General features: G+C 39.6%; 1 protein-coding gene and 1 long non-coding RNA gene across 9 annotated transcripts in view; one reads left to right on the top strand and one right to left on the bottom strand.

The window, feature by feature from the left end:
- PKP4 (plakophilin 4) overlaps positions 1-26,811 on the bottom strand; it is a 177,027-nt gene that overhangs the window by 131,751 nt on the left and 18,465 nt on the right. The window lies entirely within an intron of this gene.
- On the top strand, positions 5,447-8,650 carry LOC139159782 (uncharacterized). The gene is made up of 3 exons (XR_011557849.1): positions 5,447-5,486; positions 8,186-8,276; positions 8,378-8,650. It is a non-coding gene; the product is annotated as an uncharacterized lncRNA (long non-coding RNA).

Raw genomic sequence — 26,811 nt, 5'->3', positions numbered from 1 at the left:
AAAAGCCATGGCGGGTCTTGGATTCTCTGCAGCGGATATAGAAGAACGTTTAGGTAAGCCAACGTTTCTTCTCCTTGGCGCTACTTGGAGAGTCCAAGCATCGGAGATATGCCAAAATTTAATTCCCATGGGTGTGGGTAGATAAGTCCAGAGTACTGGAGGTGAAACCGAGTCTTCATAGAACTCGTCTCCCAGAGGATGCCTGTCAAGCAACCAGGCACTGGTTTGGCCTGAAATTCATAAGCCATCTGACTATTGTCAAGGGGGAGACTTTCTGCCCCGTAGAGGCCGGCCGAAATGAGACAAACAACACCTCAGTCTTTCTAAATGATGAAGTCCTTTTAAGATATATCTGAAGCGCCCTCCTAACATCTAATTTATGCTACTGATGTTCCAATAAATGTTGTGGGATGGGGCAAAAATATGGCAAAATAACCTCCTGGGCCTGATGGATCCATATCCATATCGAAGCTGGTAGAGCAGAAGAGGTGTAGTCATGTCTATTTTTAGTCCCTTAGCAACTGACAGAAGTTAATCTCCCATGCTTGGACTCTCCAAGCACAGCACAAGAGAAGTATCCACTTCAGCACTGTTTTTCTGTTGTGGTCACATGATTGTCATTTCTAAGGCTCCCTTCCAGCTTCCTACAAGGAAGTCAGAGAGGAAACTGGCAAGAAGTTGGAAGTTGTTCCCATTTCCCACTGCTTTTTTGCCCATTTGGTCATTTTGTTTCTCAGTTTAGATAAGGAAATATCTCTGAATTTATGACCAATAGGTAAAGAGTTGGCTAGAATTGTATGAAAGAGCAAGTGAATTAACTGAGAGTAATTTCTCTGGCACTCCTCAGGCTCCCTTCTCAATGTTTTAAAAATGTTTCAAAACATAAAAAATACCCTCCAACCTAACATAATTATTTTCAAGGATGTCACGAATGGCACTACACAGGCTACAAAGAGTTATTAGAAACCCAGAAATCTAAGTAGCCCATGATTTATTGTGAAGTATGCATCTTCCAGAAAAAGACAAATGAAAGCCAGGGGATTATATAGCATCTTAGGGAGCATGAGGGGGAACAGCCTCAACAGCTTGCTTTCTAGTTGGCTGCTTTAAAATTGATTTACATTTGCCATGATTGTCATGATAAAGATTCCAACAATATGCACCCCAAATGCTCTTGATTTGGCCTTTGCTTAACATTCATTAATTTAAATTAAAAATTAATTCCATCAATGACCTAACTCTTTGTGCATAGTGATAATTTTTCTAGTTTAAAATATCTACTGGCAAAACACAGGCTAGCTAAGAAACAAACATAATTAGAAAGAATTATTCCCTTTATGTTAAGGTTCTACAGATTTTTAAGGCCATTCTGAAATCCTGAAAGCTGTGCACACTAGCATTATCTTTTTCAAATCTCATTTTTTATTGTTTCAACATACCCTTCTTATGCTTAAGTGTAAGCAGAAAAATATAGTGCAACCACCTTTTTATTTCAGTGGTTGACCATAAACAACAAATAAATGCTCTTTGCTTACATGCAACTTCTTTCCTACTATACAAAAAATATTTGTATGTTTTTGTAAAGAATATTGTCTTAAAGCAATAGCACAGTCATGGCGAACCTCTGGCATGTGTGCCACAAGTGGCACGCGGAGCCATACCTGAGAGCATATGGGGCTCTGCCCTATGTCAGTTATAGCGCGCTAGTCAGCTGATTTTCAGCCTTCTTTTCAACCGTTTTTTCACTCTCTCCAGGCTTCAGGAAAGCCTCCTGAACCCTGGGGATGACAAAAAATGGCCCAACGTGCCTTCTGGAAGTCTAGAGACTTCAGTGAGGCATGTGCGCATGTGCAGGCAGTGCAGGGGGTTGTGCACATGCATGGGGGGAGGGCATTGCATTATGGGTGTGGGCACCCTTCCACGTTATCATGCGCACGCACACCCTTTTGGCACCTGAGACAAAAAAGGTTCACCATCACTGCAATAGCATTTATAGACCGTTTCACAGTGCTTTTACAGACCTCTTTAAGCAGTTTACAGTGTCAGCATATTGCCCCCAACAATCTGGGTCCTCATTTTACTCACCTTGGAGGGATGGAAGGCTGAGTCAGCCTTGAGCTGCTCAGGATCAAACTTCTTATAAATTTATATTTTAACTCCTTATAAATTTAAAATCCTTCTGAATAATCATACAATTTCATTTCACAGTGGCAAAAATCAGAAATAGAAAATGTCTTTTTTCCTGTCTTCCTCACCCCAAATATGATAGCATTCCATTAACTTTTCTCACAACTTACTCAGGCTCCTTGTATAGATTTATTTTTTAAAAAATATGACAGATGCAAACAGTGGCTACATTAACACATGGCTTGTTGTAATCAGTCTGTTGAACTCAGGAACAGGCCAGAGTCAATCTTTCAAAGAAGTTAAATGATAACGGCATTCTTGGCCGATTCCTATTTTTTTTTTCATTTTAAGCAGTTTTTTTGCTTGCATTGTGGTTAACAGGAATAATCAGAAAGTCAAAACAAGGATAGTTCTATTGAGGTATTTGCCTAATGGCACAATTACAATTAGAAAGCTGATCATTTGCCATGATTTCAAACAGCAGTTTATTGTTAAATAATAGCTGCCTTCATATTTTTTAAAAAATAACTTAAAGCAAATGTGAATTTGATTATTGCACTTTATCTACCATAGATTATATTTGAAAAATAATTATAATTAATTATTTGTATCTATTATTTTGTCCTTGACATATATAGATCAACATTGCTTTGCAATGTGTTTGATCACAACTTAGGGGCCTTCAAGCAGCAAGTTGCATATACAGTACAGTGTTCCCTCGATTTTCGCGGGTTCGAACTTTGCAAATGGCCTATACCACGGTTTTTCAAAAAATATTAATTAAAAAATACTTCACGGGGTTTTTTCTATACCATGGGTTTTCCTGCATGGTGACGTCATACGTCATCACCAAACTAATAATTTGTGCAAACAAATTACAAAAAAAATAATTATTATTGTTAATAAATAATTATGTTTATAAATATCAGGATCACTAAGTGTCTTATTCAATGGTGAGTACCAGTAATAATGGTGAGTAAATGGCTGTTAAGGGAATGGGAAATGGTAATTTAGGGGTTTAAAGTGTTAAGGGATGGTTTGTGATACTGTTCATAGCCAAAAATGGTGTATTTATATCCGCATCTCTACTTCGCGGAAATTTGACTTTTGCGGGCAGTCTCGGAACGCATCCCCCGCAAAAATCTAGGGAACACTGTACCTGTTTTTTAGAATTAGCTATTCAAGGCAGCTAATAAAATACACATATTTAAAAACAACACAAGGAAATATAGTAATTTTAAATGAATCTAATTTTAATGTTTAATCTAATTATCTCTACAGTGCCTAAAAAGTGAGCACTTGCCACCTGTGGCATCCTTTTCATATTTAAATACCTAGCTCAGTGATGACGAACCTTTTTTTCCTCAGGTGCCAAAAGAGCATGTTTGCATGCTATGGTGCCCACACCCATAATTCAATGCCTGGGGAGGGCAAAAACACTTTCCACCGCCTCCTGGAGGCCCTCTGGAGGCCAGAAATTGCCTGTTTCCCAACCTCAGTAGGCTTGTGTTTCACCCTCCTCAGGCTCCAAAGGCTTCCCTAGAACTGAAGGAAGGTAAAAAACACCCTTTCGCATCCCCCGGAAGCTCTCTGGAAGCCAAAACCGCCCTCCCAGAGCCTTTGTGGGAGCCAAAAATTAGTTGGCCAGCACACACGTGCTCTTTGCAGCTGAGCTAGGGCAATGGCTTGTGTGCCAGCAGATATTGCTTCAGGTGCCACCTGTGGCACCTGTGCCATAGGTTCGCCATCACTGACCTAGATAAAGATCCTCCTTTAAGTCAAGTTTCATTCCTGATGATTTCATGGAAGTCTATGGAAACTGGATGTACTGTACATTTTCATGGCAGCACTAGAGAGATGGTTTTCCATTGTCTTCATCTGCAATATTTCTCAATTTTCCAGCCCAGCCTGCTATTCTTGTATTTTCTCATCTAAATAATAACCCATCCTGAACTTACGTAGCTTCCAAACCCAGACAAGGTTGCCTGAGGGCTACCTCCTTCTGAAACCTAGATAGGTTTTTAATGAGAGGAGATATTTTTCAAATAGTCAGATCCTAAGCTCTTTAGAATTTTAAGGACTATTGCGAAGACCAAATCTTATACTGTATCCAATAAGCAAGGTAACCAGTGCAAATTTATCTTTACAGACATGATGTGATACCTGTATCTTGCAGCAGCGAGCAACTGAGATTTGTATCATTTGTGACTTCTGGACACCTAACAAAACCTTGATTATAATAATTAAGATAGATGTAGCCAAGGCATAGGGAACTGATTGATAGACTGCAATACCGGATGTAAATTGTGCAAACATAGTCCTTACTAAAACTGTGAATCAGTGTCAGTGTGCACTCTCAGACTACAAACCTGCTCTTTCAGGGAATCAACCCCCCCAATAAACAGGCTGAACATAAGTCTTCATCCTCTGTTCTCTATTCCCCAACAGTACCTCTGCCTTCTTTGGATTTAACTTTTAATTTATTCTCTTCCATCCAGCCATAATCCAATTTATTTGACAATATTTGATCATATTTGAGAATACCAGACAATTCGTTAGAATTTAATACTTGGTGCTTATGCCCCCCTCTCCCAAGTAATCTGCTCAATGTGATCTGCTTGAGCAACTCTGTGTAAATATTGAACATCATGAAAAGCCCTTTTTCCCCCAGACTGGAACGCTCTTAAGCTACAATGAACTAGAGAGAAACCATTTTAATTACAATTGTCAGAGCTTAGTCAAAATCCACAATGGTAAAACGCAAAACACAATGAAATGGGCTGCACAAAATAACATAAATAATATAATAGACCTGACATAGTTAAAAAAAAAGAAATTTCTGATTGCCCATCCCAATAAACTAAGAAGAGCTTGACTGTGTCCATGGAAATGACATGGGCTTTCTTTCCTTACAATAATCACCCTGAGTACGATGTCCTTTGTTCCCCCCAAAAACATTTGCATTCCTTGTAATCATCAAAAGGTTAACAGATCCCCCTACTAAATCATAACTTAATGTTATGTACAAGGAGACAATTTTACATCGTTTTGGGTTTTTTAAAGTGTTATATTCCACCCACTCAATCAAACAATTAGAAATAGTTTTCTTCACATTCTCCTTTATTGGAATAAATATCTTTTTGTGACATTGAAAAGTAATTTTGCTTCAACTATGTAGATCAGATAGTGTATATTCAATAACATAAAATATATTATTGCTTTGAAACTAGTTTTCTATATTTATTTTATGCTCTCATAATTTGCTTTTACCATTGTAGATGTTATTTCTTATTTACATAGTGAAATTATAATCATTAAAGAAGATGGATGCTTAAAACATTCTGCCAGACTTAATCCTAGTAAGTGTGGATAGAATTACAGCCTAAAGTTGTTTAATGATACACCATATTATTTTTCCTCATGTTATGTTTCACGCTTCAAAGTTTAAAGTATTCATAAGAAACTCCTAATTTAGCAAACCTTAAAAATAAAAAGAATCAAGCACATACATTAAAAAAAAGCTGCATAAAGCATACAAAACAAGTGCTTACCAAAGTAAGTTACTACAACTTAAGGACCACTCCTTGAAGCATTAGAGCAAGATTGCTCTGAAAATTTCTGCATATATCTGTGCATAAAAGCCATGGTGGTGCGCTGGTTAGAATGCAGAATTGCAGGCTAATTCTGCCCATAGTCTGGAGTTTGATTCTCACCGGCTCAAGGTTGATTCAGCCTTCCATCTTTCTGAGTTTGATAAAATGAGGACCCAGATTGTTGGGGGCAATAGTCTAAGTGCTAATGCTATATGCATCACTTGGGTTGTACTGGCAGTCCTGGAAACAATATCAATTCATGCATACACAACACATGCAGACTTAGAGGGACAGCTTTTGAAGCAGCTGTGCATAACTTTATTTTATATTTTGAGGATAGGGACCATTGCTGGCAGTAATATACTGCATTCTTTTGAGATAGGTCAGGTCAAAAGATCCAACAAGAAATGTTCTATGTTCTATAAGTTTTAACAACAGAATTTGAAACACTGACAACATGCTTTCTTATGTTCCTGCGATAAATGCATGTTTTGCTAATGGTCTGAGCTCATTTTCTAATGTCATCTCTGTGCTCCTCTACCCTCCCTTGCAAAGAACCTCTTTCAAATATTTTACACGGTACCAATTCATAATCCATCTTGGTGATTAAATTAATTCAGTATCAGGAAGCGTCTATCAGCAAGCACTCAAGACTATTATCTCTTACTTAAGATGTAACCCTAAACATACTGGTGGGGATTACGGTATATATTTCTGTCCTTGTAGTATAGTGATCCCCCGGGTATCACGATCCCGATCATTGCGAACGGGCTAAATCGCGATTTTTCAACCCGGAAGTCAAAACACCATCTGCGCATGCGCGCCCTTTTTTTCTATGGGCACGCATGCGTAGATGGCGCCGGGCAGATCAGCTGCTGGGCGGCTTCCCTGGGTCTTCCCCCTCTTGCTGGCGGGAGGGCGAGCGGCAGGCATCAGCGAGGAGTTTCCCCACCGCCCACGCAAACTCCTCGCTGCCGCTCGCCCGCCCTTCGCCCGCCCACGCCGTTCGCTCGCGCCGCTTCCCAGCTGAGTCCTGAAGCGAATTGGCTTCAGGACTCAGCTGGGAAGCGGCGCGAGCGAGCGGCTCGAGCGAACGGCTTGTCCGCCGCCTGCCTGCCCGCCCGCTGCTCGCCCACCCTTCGCCCGCCCACGCCGTTCGCTCGCGCCGCTTCCCAGCTGAGTCCTGAAGCGAATTGGCTTCAGGACTCAGCTGGGAAGCGGCGCGAGCGAGCGGCGTGGGCGGGCGAAGGGCGGGCGAGCGGCAGCGAGGAGTTTGCGTGGGCGGTGGGGAAACCCCAGCGCCGCTTCCCAGCTGAGTCCCCTTCCCAGGAACCCCAATCTTCGGCTCCTCGCTAGCGCTGCGGAAGTAAAAACACCATCTGCGCATGTGCAGATGGTGTTTTTACTTCCGCAGCGCTACTTCACGAAAACCCGATCATTGCTAGGGGTCCTGGAACGGAACCCTCGCAATGATCGGGGGATCACTGTATATAGTTTTTTGAGGTTGAAGGTTCATTCTCCGAGCTTGTGGGTTGGTTTCTGAATGTTTCAGAACAGGCTAAGTAACATCTTTAGCAGAGTTTGAACTTTCATCCTCATCCTTCACCCCAGCCAGAGATATTTACCACTATTGCACATACTGTATTTTTTTAATAAGCATTTTAACAGAATAATCTAAAAGTTATATGCCCTAAGTACATCACTCCCCCGCCCCAATATTATTCAGTTATAAATTTAGTGTACCATGCAACCCTTAGTGGGTTAATTGATATGTGATAATTACAGTCTGTTTTAAAAAATATTATTTTACAGTATGTTGGATTAAAGTACCAACATACATATGCAACAAATCAAATGAATGTTATGCAGACAAATTTAAGTTTAAAAAATAAATAGTACAACAGCATAAGCTCTGGTAAAAGTCAATGAAACCATCAGGATACTTACATTTTGAATGAAAAAAAGCATTTTAAGATATATGACTGTCTTTACAAGAACATTAAGAACAATGAAAGAGGATTCATCTGGGATATACATATTAAAATATATATCACACTTGGATGAATACTTTATCAGTGTATTTTATATACAGGCTTAGCAAACAATTAAAATATGCACTGACAAATATCTATTTATCTGTAGTTTTTAATAATGGCACTATTGTCAGGGTTCCAAGTAACAGCCTATAGGAAACCCCAACTCCAAAGCAGGGTTTCCTCAAAGTATAGATTTATTAGGCATGTCCTATATTGGCACAGCTGGTGAGAACCTGAATCTGAAGTCCCCGGGTTTTCCTCACCCGGTCCAAATCCAATATTCTTCCCCACATTACACATAACCATCACATGCCCCAATCAGATCTCTTTCCTCATGGTGAAACTGTAATTGGTTCCCAGGAGAAAGAATATTATTTTGACTATATAATTACACTCTGCTATCTCTATTCTCCCCTCCCTTTCCCACAGCTCCAGCAAGCCTCGCTGTGGCAACCCTGAAGACTCTTCAAAGATGGCTCCAGAGTTGACAACTATTTCACTAAATGTATAGTGAAGCTAGGTAGGCCGGGAAGGTAACAAAATGAAAGAAAGCAAATTTCAGAGTGAGAACCCTAATAACTACTTTGAAAATAATGAATCTGCTTTATCACTTGCCTATAGATATTACAACTCTGAGCAGCTGCATTAACAAACTACAGAGAAGCTCGGAAACGCAAACTAATTTGGTGTGATGGCTAAGGTTCCAGGCAAGAAAGCAGGAATTTTTTTCTACTCCGGCCCCAGGTATGAAAATCAGCTGGATGGTTTTGGATCAGTCAATCTCTTTCAGCCCAATTAACCTCACAGATGTGTTGTGAAGAAAATAGGAGGAGGAAGGAGCATTAGATATGTTCATCACCTTGATTATTTGTTATTATTTATAAAAATGATAAAGGTGGGGTAAAAATAAATATGTATATTTATTTATATTTTAAAATAAAATTATATATATAGTTGTGTGTGTGTTTGTGTGTGTCTGTGTATGTATGTAGTAATGTGATGTAAAAATCCATAAAATATATATGTTATGTAAAAATCCATAAATTCTGAAAAGGAAAATTTACAGAACTGTATTAGCCAAATTCATAACATGTGAAATTCAAGTCCTAAACAAAAAGCAAATACAAGCATTCAAAGATGATCAAATAGCCCAACCTGCCTCATAGGATTCTTGTTGTGGCAGAATAATTAAGTATGTTGGTTGTCTTAAGTTGACTAACACATAAATACGAGTGGAATAAAAAATCTACCAACATCATCACCATCTATGGATTTAGATGCTGAAAATCCACTTTACATAAGAATTCAGGTAGAAGTACAATGGTAATAACTTTTATTGTAGTTCATTTCTCTATTGCCCTTCCTAAAAAAGGTAATTGATATTAAATGATTAAAATATGCTAAAGCAAATAAGCAATAAATTTATATTAGAACAGTTTAACAGCATTGTACTTGAACTTGGCATTCCCCCCACCCCTGCTTCTATTACAACACACACACACCAGCACTCCATAGCCCTTATCTGCCCATAGGCCTAACTTGCCTGGGATTTGCGACTTTCTGCTGACTTCCCCACTGACTTTAGTTATTTGAAGCTGCAGGCAGTTCAAGTTGTGGTCATGTATAGTAGATGCTTCCTTAATGACTACCAATCCTCACTTAATGACAGCAACAGGGAATGCCAGTATTGCTGTTGCTAAGCAATGTACTCACATGACATAATTGCATTAGCAATGGAAATTGCAGTCTCAGTGTGGTTCAGCAAGTACTACCTGTAGTGAGGCCACATTCACAGAGACTTCAATTTAATTAGACAATGTCAGGCCGAAAACCCAAACAAAACATGGGGAGGGGAGGGTCTTCCAAGTAGATGATTTATTATTATTATTATTATTATTATTATTATTATTATTATTATTATTATTATTATTATTTTACTGTTCCACACCTAGATAGAATCTGGCCACGTTAAGACACTCTGCTATTTATATCAAGCCTGTACACAGAGAACAATTAAGGTGGGACTGGCCCCCCCTTTTCCTCTCGCACAAACCATCTGAACTGAGCTACCACTTATTCCTCTGGAATGCACCCCCTCCTTTGTGGGAATCTAAACTACTACATTCCATCACATCTAATAAGCTATTTGGGGCTATAAAGGCAGAAATCAGACTTCTGAACAAAATTCCTGATTAGGAACAGGAATGCTATAACCGCTGAATGACCTCAACAATCAAATTCCAGGTTGCATGTGGGACTCACTGAAATTTCCCAGTTATTTAAAAAGATTTCTGCACAACAAGAACTTCTGCAGCTCCTTCTCAATTCAGCCGATTACAAGAATTAAAGAGTTTTGCTTGGATTCCTATTACCATGATAGGCAGAAGGTTGGATGTTTGGGTATTGCAGGTGTTCCAATAATGGTGGCTAGACCTTGGACTAGCAATGATAAAGGGACATCCTGTTGGGGCAGACTTTATCCTCCCTGTAGCATTAGTTATTTCACCATCTGGGTTAACCGGTCTACTTTGGTTGCATTTTCATTTTAGTGCTGGAGCAAGGTATTGGCAGCTTGATCAATGATTAACAGGGTAGCACACAAGATCACTAATCACTGTCTATTTGTGGCCTTACACTCCTGGTCTCTTTCTGTAACATTAGGATAGGATGTGGGCAGATTGTGCTACTATGCTTAAGCCTGACAGAGCTGTATTTGTCCCAACAGATTCCCAACCTATCTGAAATTTTCTTATGCAGTAGAAGACTTACAACCCCCACCCCCAATGGACTTAGCTACATGGCTTCATTGTAGACAAGAATGAAGCCAACCACAACATGAGGCCTAAGCAGGGGTGGGGTGCTGCCCGGACGAGGGGTGGAGGGGGGAAACGAAGTGGGGTAATAAAAATGAAGCTCCACCCCAGAGCCCCCAATTTGCACTGAAAGATGTTGAAAGAAAATGCAGGGTGTCCTGCATAAGCCACGGCCACAGTGTGGTAGTAAAAATTTTGGTAGCCCTTCACTGGGCCTAAGTACCACTATATACAGTAATTAAAGGACGTTAATCTATGTGTATGTGTCCATATACATATACACCAGTTACTGTTCAGGATTTGCATTTTTATATACTTGGTCATTTTCTACATGTTTACATAAGACAGCTGAGATATGTTGACATCATTAGTCTATGAATTACTGCTACTTCATTTTAATTCCAAACAAGCCTTGGGGTTACCAGCTGATACACTGCTGCTTTGACGTTGTATTCTTCAAGAGGTGAGCAAATGTATTACATCAGCAACAGTTATTAAAATGCTCTTCTCGACCTGGCCTCAAGAGGATGAGACCATAATTCAAGAGCAGTTCAAAAATATATTTGCTTTATATCTGTAGCCACAAACAGAAAAGAGAACTCCATTTATTTTCAAAAGCATCAGCTCTCATAACCAGCCTCTCTTTCTTGTTTGGATTCAATTACAATTTATCACTTTTTTCTGGCCTTTAGGAAGGCATTGATTGATTGAATTTTTTAAAGTTGTCCAATTTAAACAAAAACAATTATCATAAAATGATAAAATACCCCTACACATGGATAAGAGCAACCTAAAGGACTCTACCATCCAAATAAATGTTCCCCAAAGAGATTTTTAAAATAAGAAGAATGATGCCAATATTTAAGAATAAGGACAAAAATGTACAGCTAGTCCTCAGGTTACGATGGCAAACAGAACCAGCTTTTTTTTGTTATTGCTGCTAAGCGATTCAGTTGTAAAAGGGAGATGTTACATGGCTACATTATTTAGCGACAACAGTCTCAGCAATCCCAGTTGCTGTCGTAACCTCAGGACTGATCTTTGTTAAACAAAGATCTCACATGACTACATAGGAAGAACTGGGAGTCCCTGGCAAGTGAGAGCTGTAGATAAGAACTACAGGGAGCAGATGGTGCCATGGGCAGGTGTTATAGAGCTCAAGCAAATATGTGGATGCTTCAGGGTGAAAAAATAGCAGGAATCAGAAGGACTTGAGAACTCTGGACAGCTTCTCCACTGACTTTGCTTGTGGGAAGAAAGCAGCAGGGAAGGTCACAAATGTCAATCATATGACTATGGAACATTGCAAGCATTGTAACTGCAAGGTAGTTTCCAAGCACATGAATTTCATTTACAAGTCTGCAGGGATGCTGCCAAAGCACCCTGGACCGATTTTAAGTCCCTTTTGTTTAGCATTGTCGTATCTTTGAATAATCACTGAATGAGCAGTTGTAACCTTAGAACTACCTATAGAATTTGGTATCAATACGATACTGGTAATACTCAGAACCAAAAAAAAAAGTGTTATTAAGTCTAGTGATTTAGGCAATACTGGAGTCCTAAAACTTTCCAAATAAGTTTCTGTTACCAAGCACCACCACTTGAAAGTACAATTCAGTTGTTGCTATTTCCCAAATCACTCATACAATCCAAAAATACCACGGTCAACTACACTAAAACCCATTGAAATTTTCCATACAGTCAAAATACTCATACTTTTCTGACAAGTGAAGAACAGCCAACTGGTCAACCAAAGGCCGTGTCAACCCAATAGCTTATTCTAACACCAGTTAGAAAAGGGTTTATATCAGGGGTCTCAAACTCAATTTAGCCGTAGGCCACTGGAAGTAGAGGCTGGGTTAGGCTGGGCTGCATCAGGTTTTCCACAAGAAAAGCTCTTACAAAAACATTCCAATGTTATCAAATGTCTTTATTTTTTCATCTTATTTTGTGTTAAAAAATAAAAATAAATTAACAAATCCATAAGAAAAAAATAAATAAATCAGTAATAAATAAATAAAATGAAAATAACAACAACAACAACAACAATAATAATAATAATAATACAGCAGATATAGAAGACTGAAGAAACCACATATAGTTACTGACTAGAGAAATGTAATTATTATTATTCAGATTCAAATGTCTATATTAACAGTTCTTTAACATTTATCGGGCATAGATTGCGAGCTGGGCAGTGTCGGTGATGTCTGTGGTCTCCTCAAGAGCGACTGAGTATACACTGAAAAAACTTTCTCACAGAGTTGATCATAAATGTCACTTGACAGGTCAGAAATGCTACAGTGTTGGCAGAAAGGCTGATGCTGCTAAACTGACCTTTCTTTTCTGGACAGACAATACTTGCAGCCTGTAATATGCATTTTTTTTTACAAATTCACCTTCTTTGAATGGCTTTCTTGCTTTAGCAATCATCTCACTAACCACGTAGTTAGCTTCGACTGCTGCATCATTCTCTTTGGTTGCTTTCTTAAAGAAATCTTGTTGCCTCAGTAGATATGTTTTAAGATTAGCAACACGGTTTGCTCTCATCTCCCTGGTATTTGGCATATTCCTCAGCATGTCTAGTTGTGTAATGACATTACAAATTGTATTCTTTGTGCACCACAACTTTCTCTGTGCAAATAAGACACAGGGTACCCCTGTGCTCAACAAAGAAATATTGCACTTCTCACTTTTCCTGAAATTGTCTGTGCTTATCACCAACCTTTCTCTTCACTGCAGGCTTTGAAAAAGACATGTTTGGGGCTGTGTAATATATAATTCCACTTGGTGTCATTGTTTCAGTGTTTAGCGGCTAAACTTTAGCCAATGCGTCTTTTCCGTTTTTTTTTCTGTGTCTGCCTCTGCTTCTGAGGCTGGGGTAATGGCGGAAGTTCACAATAAGCCCGGCTGATGTCCCGCCTCCGAGAGCAATATACCTCACCGTGATTGGTAGGTTCATTCAGCTCCGCACACAATACTGAAAAGTGCCATTCGTATCAAACTCGGGCCACACTAACATTAAACTTTGATATTGAGGTGGGGGCTGCAAACTATTGTCCCGAGGGCCGCAGTTGGCCTGCGAGCCGCGAGTTTGAGACCCTGGTTTAGATAATCTGTTTCCTCCACAACTTCTGACTGCCCAGGATTCTCTTTACAGACTAATCACTGAGATTTCAAAAACAGACTAGAATAATCCATCAATAAGGAATCTAAGATAAGCTTCTTAAAGAGAGTTCAAACCATTAAACAAAATAGCAATCTGGTCTCCCTCAGAAGGCCTTAATGATGAACTGGCCAATTCCAATACCTCCCTATATGATGAATCAGCTTCACTGGGCAGGGATCCAAAGAACAGCTAATAGGCCATACCAAGCCAAGCAGCTTTTCAGTATTCTCAGCTTTAATCAGGAAGTGATCTATTCATCACAGTGGCAAACTACATAGAACTCCCAATCACAGAACAACCTGAGTAAAGCAGCAATTCAGTATGTGTCACACAGAGGTTATTGTTTCCATTTTAAATTCAAATACAGAAGCAGCTGTCACAGACTGCTTCAGGTATCTCCTCAAAATGAACATTAAAATAATGCACCATCAAAAATCTGAATACCGTAATTCCAATATCAATTCTGCATCTGGCTCTTTGTTTTAAAGACTTCATTCGACTGTGGAGTGAACAATGTGCTAATTAAATCCTAAATCTTCATATAAACATTTAATGTAAGTCACTTCGCTGACAGGAATCTCAACAAGAGGGACTATACAGGATTTATAAAGCAAGGCTACAAGATCACCCATCCTCGTCCCTTAATCCCCATATTAGAGTATCAAATGCAGCTGCGTGAGCAGTCATGGCCCTCCCAAGGTGTGCCCATGTTTCTCCAGCATTCTGGACTGAATTGGCTGCCAACTGGTTTCTGGACGCGATTCAAAGTGTTGGTTATGAACTATAAAGCCCTACATGGCATCAGACCATCAGACATCAGGCCTCCTGCCATATGAATCTCAGTGTCCGGTTAGATCCCACAGAGTCGGCCTTCTCCAGGTCCTGTCAACTAGGCAATGTCGCTTGGTGGGGCCTAGGGGAAGAACCTTCACTGGGGGGGGGGGGGGGGGCAGCCCTCTAGAATCAGCTCTCCCCAGAAATGCGTACTGCCCCCCCTCCTCATCTTCCGTAAGAATCTGAAAACCTATTTATGCCGCCAGGCTTGGGATCACTAGACCCTAGCCTCTGGCCAATGCGTATGTGGTATGTTTGTGGTCTGAATCTGTTTTAGCTTTTTTAGATTAGTCATTTATATTAATTGGATTTCAGATGTTTTATTGTATATTGTTTTTTGATATGTTGTGAGCTGCCCCGAGTCCACAGAGAGGGGGGCATACAAGTCAAATAAATAAACAAACAAACAAACAAACAAACAAATCTATCTATCTTTGTAGAAGAATGTGGGCCCACATAGTCTATTCCTGCCAGGTTTCAATTATACACATTTTGGTTTCTTTGTATGTTACCAAATCATGGATGATTTTGTTCTTATTCTAAGTCAACTAGCAAGTCTATAAGTAATTGTAGTCCATCTCTAAATTGTAAGAGCTGCCCAGATAGTCAAAGGTAAATAGTCTATTAACTTATTAGCTTTTCTCTATAATGATTTAGTGATTTTCAAGCATCAATTTTTCTGTTGCTACTAGCACTGGATTCGCCCATCTCCCAATACTTCCCTGCAATAGTAAAGCATGAGTAACTTTTCATATCTAGCCTCCATACACAAACAATAAAACTGGTGGATATTACCAGAGTCATGTGATATAATAACAATAACACGACTACGATTAGCCTCAGTGAAGCATTACCGTGATGCTCTTGTGAGGCTTGCTGTGCTCAAGGAAGATGAGAGCTGAGTAATGCCAGAGAACATTGCTGAACATAATTTATTGAAACCTGTATCAGACACGAGTAATAGTCTGGGCTAATAAAAACTGGGTTAGGTATTCTGGTTGCTGGACATCTGGTAACAAGTGGATATAGGACTCAGGAATGAAGGCCAGCTGATGCAAGACTACTGAAAGAAAACTAGTTTACCCTTTGGAAATATAGGTAAGATTGAAAAACAGAAATAATAATCTGTTACAAATATAGCAACAAAAGGGTATCATTAAAGAATACACTAATTCTATAAAGAACATCATCCAGAATCATAAAGAACAGAACAGAGGCTAGCAGACCAATGTCAATTTATAACACAAAAAAGCAGCTTTACTTGAAATGTCCTGTGACAATCTTTAATATTAAACATCTGCCTATACCAGATTCTTAGGATGGATTCAACAGGTACACAAAAATGCCAAGTCTAACACTTGGCTGACTATGTGACCAACGATAACACATTTATTATTTTATTTTGTCAAGGTATAAGTGTAAACATGATTATGAGTACAGGAAATAGAATAAATTGGGGACAGTAGGACAGGGATGGTAGGCATGTTGGTGCGCTTATACACCAACATGTTATATTAGTATTATAGTGTATATAGTACAGTGATCTCTCGATTATCGCGGGGGTTACGTTCCAAGACCTCCCGCGATAATCGATTTTCCGCAGTATAGTGGTGCGGAAGTAAAAACACCATCTGCGCATGCGCACCCTTTTTCCATGGCCGCGCATGCGCAGATGGTGGAGCCGGGGAGCGATGAAAGTGCAGAAGCCGACAAAGATTGCTTTGAATGTCGGCTGCCCCCGCCCCCCCAGCGCGTCCGGCGCCCTCGCCGCTACCAGGCGAGCGGCCGGAGCTGCGCCCTCCTTCCCCACCGCCCACGCAAAGGGGAAACCCCGATCTTCGGCTCCTCGCTGCTGCCGCGCTGCCGAGCAGATCAGCTGCTGAGCGGCAGAAGAAACCTTCCCTGGGTCTTCCCCGCCGCCCACGCAAAGGGGAAACCCCGATCTTCGGCTCCTCGCTGCTGCCCGCCCGCCCGCCAGCCGCTCGCCCACCCGCCGCTCGAGAGCAAGAGGGGGAGAGATAGAGAAAGAGAGAGAAGGAAAGAAAGAGATGAGAGAGGGAGGAAGAGAGTGTGAGAGAGGAAGAAGCAAGATAGAGAAAGAGAGAGAGAAAGAAAGATGAGAAAGGAAGGAAGAGAGTGACGTCATCGGGTGGGAAAAACGGCGGTATAGCAAAAAAACGTGTATTTTTTAATTAATATTTTTTGAAAAACCGTAATATAGCGTTTCGCGATAATCGAGACCGCGAAAATCGAGGGATCACTGTATAGTGTTCCCTCAATTTTCGCGGGGATGCGTTCCAAGTCTGCCCACGAAAGTCGAATTTCCGCGAAGTAGAGATGCGGAAGTAAATACACTATTTTTGGCTATGAACAGTATCACAAGCCATCCCTTAACACTTTAAACCCCTAAAGTGCAATTTCCCATTCCCTTAGCAACCATTTAGATCATTACTCACCATGCTTATTTATTAAAGTTTATTAAAAAAATTTTTTTATTAAAGTCAGATGAAAGTTTAGTGATGACATATGATGTCATCGGGTGGGAAAAACCGTGGTATAGGGAAAAAACCCGCAAAGTATTTTTTAATGAATATTTTTGAAAAACCGTGGTATAGACTTTTCGTGAAGTTCGAACCTACGAAAATCGAGGGAACACTGTATTACTAGAAATCGTAACGGCCCAGTTTTGTAACGGCCCAGTATCAAACATTGATTTGTGTGGTGATTCATTTTAGTGACCACTCAGATAATGATTGTTTATTTGCAGCCCAATACAACAGTGATAACTCACTGGGTTTGTTTGTTTTTCAGAAAGTCTTTTTTGCCTCTTCAAGTCCAGAGGAGATTGCAGAGCAAAACTGAATCATCTTCTGGCTAGAAAGGTTTAGACAGTAAGAGCATACCTCCAAATACTATGACAAACTATCCCAAATATATTTTGCAAGATCGAATATCAAGATAAATGATCTGATCTTATGTGATTCTTTCCCCTATACATTTTACTTTATTTTACTTTATTCAGTTACCAGTTCCTTACTTCCTTTTCAATTTCTGATTTTCACTTATAAATACCTATACAGAGCAGTATTTTGTTACATAAGAAGCTGTCTTATCCAATATGATCCTACTTATCCTAGGAAGATCTAGAGAGGGTCTATTCAAGGATGCACTTTGAAAGAGGTGAGAAATATGAACCAGACAACAGGTCTTCTCAATGACTGCCCCAGTATTATGAAATACAGGGGTGCCTGGGCCTCTTTTGTCTGGCACTTAAGAAAATGCTAAAAACTGTTCTATTTCCAACAGTCGTTTGATGCTTTAATTTGGTGCATTGGAAGCCATCATTATAATAATTATTGCCATGCAGGTTTTTAAATTGGGTTTTAATTGAGGAAACTGTTGACTACCTTTTATATTGTTTATATGCTACCTGGAATCTCAATATCAATAAATGAGCTGCAATAAATAAGCAAATCAGATTACATCATTTTTATGCTAACAACATGTTGGCTTGACTGACACAAGACTACTACTTTCTTCCGATGCAAGAAGTCATTCTTTTGGAAAACAGCAGTAAGAAGTCACAATAAGAAATACAAATTTGTTCAGAAATTATTTAACCTAAACTTTCACCAGAAAGGTTACTTTAGATTTGAAGGAAAAATATCAAGCACCCAAGAGTACTCTAGGAATTCGTAAATGTGAATTTTAAATGGAAAACTGCCGGAAAAGCACTCTTAAAGACAGAATGACAAGACACTATTTTAATGTGACAGAGAATGTAGGTTGGGCATTTCTATTACCTAAGTCACAGCAAGACTAGACACCATAGCTGCTTTCACGTAATCAGCAATTTCCTAACTTGTGTAGGTGGTAGCAATTTTGTCAATGCATGAAATTGTTCATAAAATCACAAAAGTTGCTATCTCCCTTCCACATTTTTTCTCTTTGAATAGCAAAGAACTTTTAAAAAAATCTATATTTCCAAAAGCTCATCATTTTAAAATATTTGAAGGAATTGTACTCTACTAAAAATTAAGCCTCACTGCCTACCAAATACTTTATTTGCTCGATATATTTCCCATTTATTGTTCAAGCTTTGATACAATGTACACATTCTTGCCTACCAGTAGCAAATGGCTTTCTTAGACATAACTCTTGGACACAAATATTTTTTTGGTTTCTCTGAAGATCTTCATGATGTAAAAAGAAATATCTACATTTAAAAATCACATGGATTTCTTGCTGCTCTCTGAGCTTCGAATTTTTCAAATCATCCATTAACAGGCAGAGAGAAATAGCTACATATCATTCAAAAGAAACAATCAAAAAGCCAAAAAGAAAACAAAAGACCAAAACGGATCTATGACAATTCTCCACAGCCAACTCGCTGCAGGACAACTCGCCATGGCCATCTTGCGACAGGGAATCACTGCAGGAGTTGTCTACACTAATATAAAAATAGAATAATTTAACAAAGGATGCAAAAAGTAGGGACAGAGTGAAATGTGAATGGCAAAAATTTAAATAATTTTTATTTATTTTATAGAATTAAATAATTATTTTAAATGGTGCCTCATCTTTTCTGGTTTGTGCCAGAAATGAGTTGAAATGAGTCCCGGTTAATGCTGCAGAGTCAGGCTTGTTGAGCGACGCCTAATCTAGATTGCCATCTGGCAGATAGGAGCAATCAGGCCACAGGGCTGACTAAATGAAGGCCAAGGATCAGTGTTTCGGAGCCAGGCTTGTGAGCGTTGCCCTGTTAGATCTGTCAGGTGACAGGCTAACCACCACCCATGTGACCTTCAGGGGGATCAGGCAAGAACCCTTCACGTTGGAAAGGACAGCAGCTTGAACAGCCAAACTGAGAGCCGCTGCAATCCAAAACAAGTTGTAATTAGTTTGAAGATCAGATTCAAGAATGGGATAACTATGAAACATGTCTGGGTCTAGGCTATGACTGAGTCTAAAAGCCGGGGAATCAAGCGGAGGCATGTCATCTCACTCTGCAGACTCAGTCCTATCGGATTATAGACGGACTTAATCCATTCCTGGATGATGTCTCCAGGTAGATGGAGAATAGCTGCCCTAGCATCCCTCAGTCCAATCCCTGTGCTCCCAGTCTAGTACCCCAGCCGCCACCCTATAGAAACATAGAAGACTGATGGCAGAAAAAGACCTCATGGTCCATCTGGTCTGCCCTTATACTATTTCCTGTAGGAAATAGTAGGATGGATATATGTTTATCCCAGGCATGTTTAAATTCAGTTACTGTGGATTTACAAACCACATCTGCTGGAAGTTTGTTCCTAGGATCTACTACTCTTTCAGTAAAATAATATTTTCTCATGTTGCTTTTGATCTTTCCCCCAACTAACTTCAGATTGTGTCCCCTTGTTCTTGTGTTCACTTTCCTATTAAAAACACTTCCCTCCTCAACCTTATTTAACCCTTTAACATATTTAAATGTTTCGATCATGTCCCCCCTTTTCCTTCTGTCCTCCAGACTATACAGATTGAGTTCATTAAGTCTTTCCTGACCTTCCACCATTCTTGTAGCCCGTCTTTGGACCCGTTCAATTTTGTCAATATCTTTTTGTAGGTGAGGTCTCCAGAACTGAACACAGTATTCCAAATGTGGTCTCACCAGCACTCTATATAGCGGGATCACAATCTCCCTCTTCCTGCTTATTATACCTCTAGCTATGCAGCCAAGCATCCTACTTACTTTTCCTACCGCCCGACCACACTGCTCACCCATTTTGAGACTGTCAGAAATCACTACTCCTAAATCCTTTTCTTCTGAAGTTTTTGCTAACACAGAACTGCCAATACAATACTCAGATTGAGGATTCCTTTTCCCTAAGTGCATTATTTTACATTTGGAAACATTAAACTGCAGTTTCCATTGCTTTGACCATTTATCTAGTAAAGCTAAATCATTTACCATATTACAGACGCCTCCAGGAATATCAACCCTATTGCACACTTTAGAGTCATCGGCAAATAGGCAAACCTTCCCTACCAAACCTTCCCCTATGTCACTCACAAACATATTAAAAAGAATAGGACCCAGAACAGACCCTTGTGGCACACCGCTTGTAATCTGTCTCTGCTCAGAATACTCGCCATTCACAATAACTCTCTGTTGTCTGCTCTTCAGCCAGCTGCAAATCCACTGAACTATCCAGGGATTAAGTCCAATCTTCACTAATTTATCTATCAGCTCTTTATGTGGAACCGTATCAAAGGCTTTGCTGAAGTCCAGATAGGCAATATCCACGGCACCACCTTAATCCAACACCTTTGTGACATAGTCAAAAAAATCAATGAGATTAGTCTGACATGATTTGCCTTCAGTAAAGCCATGCTGATTTGGGTCCAATAAGTTATTGTTTTTTAGGTGCTGATTTATCCTCTTTTTGAGTAGAGTCTCCATCATTTTAACTATAACTGATGTCAAGCTAACTGGCCTGTAGTTACCAGCTTCTTCTCTATCTTAGAGATAAACCTTACAATCAATAAATTTAACCAAAACTTAAATGTAAATTATATTAGAGGAAATTGTGTATGCATAAAAGGAGAAATCAAAGTACTACTAACTTAAAAAAAAAGAACAACAAAGAAGAAAAAAATAGATAGGGTGTTGGTCTTACCTGATATGTTTCTTCTCTGTGAGTTGCAGGAGAGTCCAAGAATAGGATTGACAATGTCCTTTCTGCCCAGAAAGTCTCTAGGCAGAAAGGACATTGTTAATCCCATTCTTGGATTCTCCTACAACTACACTGTAGAATTTGAGATTTCATTGCTGTCTTCTATAGAAAAATCTTAATAATGTATATGAAATTTAGAGGATATTGGGAATAGCTAGGTCAAAAATAACTGAGGAGGGATATCATTTTTACAGATGCCATTAAATTCTGGAGGAGTTTTAATCATGCACAAAGAAAACTACTGCATGCCATTTATGTATACATTAATATAACCTATCCTAACTCCCAGTGGTTTGCATCCATAAACTATAACCATATAAAATACATCTAAAATACATTTAAACCATACAAAATGACTTCATAATATTGGAAAAAACCAGTCAAAAATAGCAACCCATAATAATAATAAAGATGACAGCCATGCTTCAATCTTTAAATGGCTTTCAGAGCTATTCTGTTTTTATCAACTCCTAGTAGGCAAATAAGAAGAATACTAACCTGGTGAGAAGGGAAAGCTATTCCAAAACACAGAGGGACGTAGCTGAAATTTATCACTTTTCACTCAGGGGGCTTGGAGAAAAATGGAAAGAAAAAATTGGATCTGTTTTCTGTTCTGAATTAGCCCAACTTCCTGGATTTATTGAAATTATTTGTCATGAATAATAGCTGGCTATGTACAATCTCAATGTACGTCTCCCATACAGTCACATAATAAACGATATACTTTGCTTCCAAAGGGATTCAGTGTGTTTATTTGCAATTTACTTAGCAAATTAGCAGATGCTCAGTAATTGTCCTTTGCAGGACTGGAAGTGATTTTCAAATGATTTTTAAGTGCATCCCATTTGATTTTGAAACTGCTGGTTAAAGTAGGAAATGGGATGTTTTAACTGTAAACCCCTTACAAACTCATATTAAAATGAGCAGTGCATTTTATGGAAGTTCTTTTGTGTGCTCAAAATTATACCCAGCAGCAAATAACATTGGAGGAGAATTAGGTTTGACATAGTCACATTAAACAAATGAAACAATTAGTGTATATGATTATTTAGTTGTGTTTATCAGGTAGTAATTGAAATATGTCCAAATATCAATGGATGAATCAGAACCCTTGGTGGGAATCAAATTTTCCAAGCATTCTGTTATAAGTATTAGAATACGTTTAAAATATTTAAATATTTAAAATTCAAATATTTGCATTTTCGTATCAATGGTCCAGGGGTAGGTTCTCCTTATACCTTCCTTACTGGTTTGCATCATGACGGAAGTGCACATTTTGCATGCACATGTGCATGCTTCACTCACACACCCGTTCAGGTCCCTCTGTGCAATTTTGTTTTAGCACATGCTCAGTAGTTGAAAATCAGCCTGAAACATACCATAGCTGAGGAGCTGATCATCTGGGCTTTGGAAAAAGGAATAAAGGTCAGTATAAACCCAGGGGAGGGAGGGAGGGCTCACTTTCAAGCAGCAGAAAAATAAAAAACTTCAAAAAAGTAAAACATTCACAAAAAATATCAAACAAAAAATGGCACTGTATATGGACCGGCACCAACCAATCCAGCTAAGTGATGTCACTAGCAGGTCACTACCGGTTCAAGTGAACCAGTCCGAACTGGGAGGAACCCACTTCTGCAATAGTCCCTGATATAAGTCTATCCAAATGCAATTCTGAGCCAAGAATTGCATTTCATAATGTGTAGAAAAAGAATGTTTCACCAGCACATTAACCCAGAAATGATAATTAGACTGACTTAAGGGTAATCAAATTAATTTGTCACCATCTGAAAAACAGGTAGTGCTTCTTTTATCTTACTGGGGAATCCAGAGATGATAAAATGCTACTGCTAATATGTTGTAAGCCGCCCTGAGTTTAAGAAGGGTGGCATAAAAATTGAATGAACGAATGAATGAATGAACGAATGAATGTATTATTACATTGAAGGCAAATCTTTTAGGGCCCAAGTGCCCAAACTGCAACTTCAAACCCACTTATTTATTGCAAAGTGCCAACTGTTTTTCAGTTGGCATGGCTGGGGCGGTGGTCATGTGACTGAGTGGGTGTGGCCAACTCAGTCATCTGGGTGCCTGTATGAGACAGGCTGGGTTGGAGAGGGAATCTTGAGGTCTTGGTTCCAAGCTAAGTGCCTGAACAAGCCCAGCTGGCTAGCAGGGGAGTGGGGCATCCCAACATAGGCATCTCTGCAGGAAAAGAAACTTTTTTTTTTTTTGCTGAGCTGAGGCGAAGTGACTGTGCATGTGCCCACAGAAAAGACTCTGCCTGCCATGTCTGGCACTCATCTCTTTCCCAATATTACTTTCTTCTACATTATCTCACCTTATGCACAGCCCCCTTACAATTTCACTAGAAATATTTGTACATGATTATTTAACTGACTGTGCCATTTTGCTTGCCAGAATTTAGAATGACATATAGAGTCAGATGAGTAAAATGTAAAATTCAATTTTTCTTACATTACTATATGTTCTCTCTAAAGCACCAAATTAAGCAAAGTATTGTAATATGGAAGATCAGACATGAACATCTATCATATTTCTTATAGGGATTTAAAATACTTTTAATTAAAGTTACTTTATCATCAGATTATTACTGCAGCAAAAGATAATTAAGTTGATGGTTCATTTATTTAATTCAGTCTAGATGACTAGACAGTTTACATTTTTTTTTAAAGCAAAATGTATACAACAATTAAGGACCCTAGAGGTTAACCAGCACCGTGCTCCAAAATCTGGGAGGACAGCTGTGATTTCAATGATTTTCTGAATGTCATTAGGGTGGAGTTTAATGAATATTTGGGGAGTTGCTGTACCAATAGGTGGGTATCGAGACAGAGAAGGCACACTTCTTCAATCCCAAAAGACAGTGGCATAGTATTACTGAAGGGACGCAAAGTGCATCTATTCTACCTGATCTCACTAGACAGCCAGAAACAGTTGGACATAAGAAAACTTAGCCATGGCTTATTTTATGAATTGATTTATAGACGATGCCTTCAAGCTGTGGGTCACATGGGCATAGTGTGGAATGCCCTTCATTGTCTACAACGCTATGTTCTAGACAAAGTATACTTGCTTCATAGTTTTCAAGAATAGGCCCACATAAAATGCATTGCAGTAGTCTATTTGTAATGTAAATTAGGGCCTGCGGGACTATCTGAAGTGCTTCCTGATTCAAGAATGAATAGAACTGTACATTAATGTACACCAGTGATGAGTCTAAGGGTGTGTTCCCCCTCCCCCCGCCCAAATCTAGAGAAGAATATGCATAGCCTCTGGACATATCTTCTTGATGACAGGAGTTATTCACAATGAAAATAAGTCACCCAATCATATGTGAAAGGGATCATTAAAAACACCTAGTCATACTTCCTGTTTTATGTGGGAATTCAAATTAAACAATCTAACAAAAAACTACAGGTAGTCCTTGCTTAACAATGGTAATTGGGGACTGATGACGGTCACAAAGTCACATTATCTTAAAACACTACTTATGAAAACTTCATCAGGCAAATGCTACACAGAAGTAGTGTCCTATGATTTCCATTTGCAGCTTCCTACTGGCTTCCCCACTGACTTTGTTGGAAGTACCTGTGTTTCCCTGAAAAGAAGACCTGGTCTTTTTTTTTTTCCCCGCTCCAAAATAAGCACTAGGACTAGAGCTTATTTTTCGGGAAACACAATTTCAGAGTAATCAGCCCAGCTGAGCACCCTGCCCTCCAGCACATGCAAAAGAGGCAACAAGCATGCAGGGACTGACAGTATCTGGCAGCTGCGCTAGCCTGCCAGTCTCCTGATCAATGCACTCTGAGGATGTGCAGCCCGTGCAGCGGTGAGTTTATTCCCAGTTCAAGCAGCAGGCAGAGGCAGAGGCACTGGGGGGAGAAGGTTGGCAAACCCGATGTGCTGCACAGGGAGAAGGCAAGCTAAGAGATGCGAAGATGAACCTCTGGCAGCTGCACATTGCTATGGCCCACCGACTCTCAACTTTTCTGCAGCTCATGCAGCACATCTACATCGCCTCCCTTCATTCCCCACCCAGGCCTCTGCCTGCTGCTGGTGCTGCCATGTGAAGATGGCCACCCGCAGCCTTCCTTCACTCTGGCCCACCAACTCCTGGCTTTCCCAAGGCCTACAGCGTGCATCTGGATCACATGCCTCCCTAGCCTCTGCCTTCTGCTCGGACAGGTAATCAACTCACCTGTGCTACATGGGCTGAGGCTGCTGCCAGACACCATTGGCACATATGTCCCACCTCCTGTGCTATTTTGGGGGTAAGACTTATATTAGGCACATGCATAAAAATTAGCCAGAGCTTATTTTTGGGATAGGTCTTATTTTTGGGGAGACAATTACTATTGGGAAACCTACTGATTACCTACGGAACCGTCTCTTGCCTCATGTATCCCATCGACCAGTTAGGGCCCCCAGAGTCTGGCTTCTCCAGGTCCTGCCAGCCAGACAATGTCAGCTGGCGGGCTCTAGGGGGGGGGGCTTCTCTTTGGTTGCCCCTGCCCTCTAGAATCAACTCCCCCCTGAGATCCATAATATTCCAACACTCCTGGCCTTCCAGAAGAGCTTAAAAACACATCTATCCTGGCAGGTGTGGGACTGCTGAACTTGGGTTACTTTGTGCCAGCCCCTATTATTGTCTGACTGTTGGAGATATGACAGAGTTGTATGAGGTGGGTTTTTTAATAGGGATGTTTTATAGTGTTGTTTTATTTAATTTTGATTTCTTCCATTGTTATGCTTTAATATGTTGTAAGCCGCCCTGAGTCTCAGGAGAAGGGCGGCCTAGAAATCAATCAATCAATCAATCAATCAATCAATCAATCAAACAAACAATCAAACAAAAGTTCTTTTAACTTGCAATCAGAATTGGCCTCCCTGTAATACTTGAATAAAAAATAGTTTGATCAGAAAAGTTTTCAATATCTTTTCTGTGAGATTCTTTCAGAGAAGTTCAAAACACTGCTAGCTGAACAATCTAAATTCAAAACACTGCATTTTGAGATCAAGAGAGTTCCAAAATGTTTGCAAACAGCCAATTTCACAGTTGAAACAAGCTGTATTTACAAATCAGAATGAGATGTTTCAAATCTGAAATAGTTCACATTGAAAACATTTTGCACACACTCCTTTCAAATGTTTCAAAATGTTTAATCATGACAATAAGCATTTTTCCATAGTCACAAGAAATTAAATCTCATTTGATGGCATATTTCTTGTCCCCTACTGTCTTCTTTTCTCAAAACTATATCTTCCCAATTCTTTCAAACCCCATGCATATGCCAACCGTCCTTCACTAAAACTGTTCCAATTTGTCAGAATCTGATGTCCAGAGCTGGATACAATACTTGAGAATTGGAGTCTTACCAACAGTATAAAATGAAATTATTATTTCCTGTAATTCAGAATTGCAATTATATAAAATTATTGTTTTACATTCATTTTGTAACCAATCATTTATTTCAAGATCTTTTTCATTAACACTATTAATAAATC

The sequence above is a fragment of the Erythrolamprus reginae genome, chromosome 1 (genome assembly GCF_031021105.1).
Source record: "Erythrolamprus reginae isolate rEryReg1 chromosome 1, rEryReg1.hap1, whole genome shotgun sequence".
Lineage (NCBI taxonomy): Eukaryota > Metazoa > Chordata > Lepidosauria > Squamata > Dipsadidae > Erythrolamprus > Erythrolamprus reginae.
Note: the sequence above shows the minus strand (reverse complement) of the source record. Positions and strands in the feature narration are given on the sequence as shown.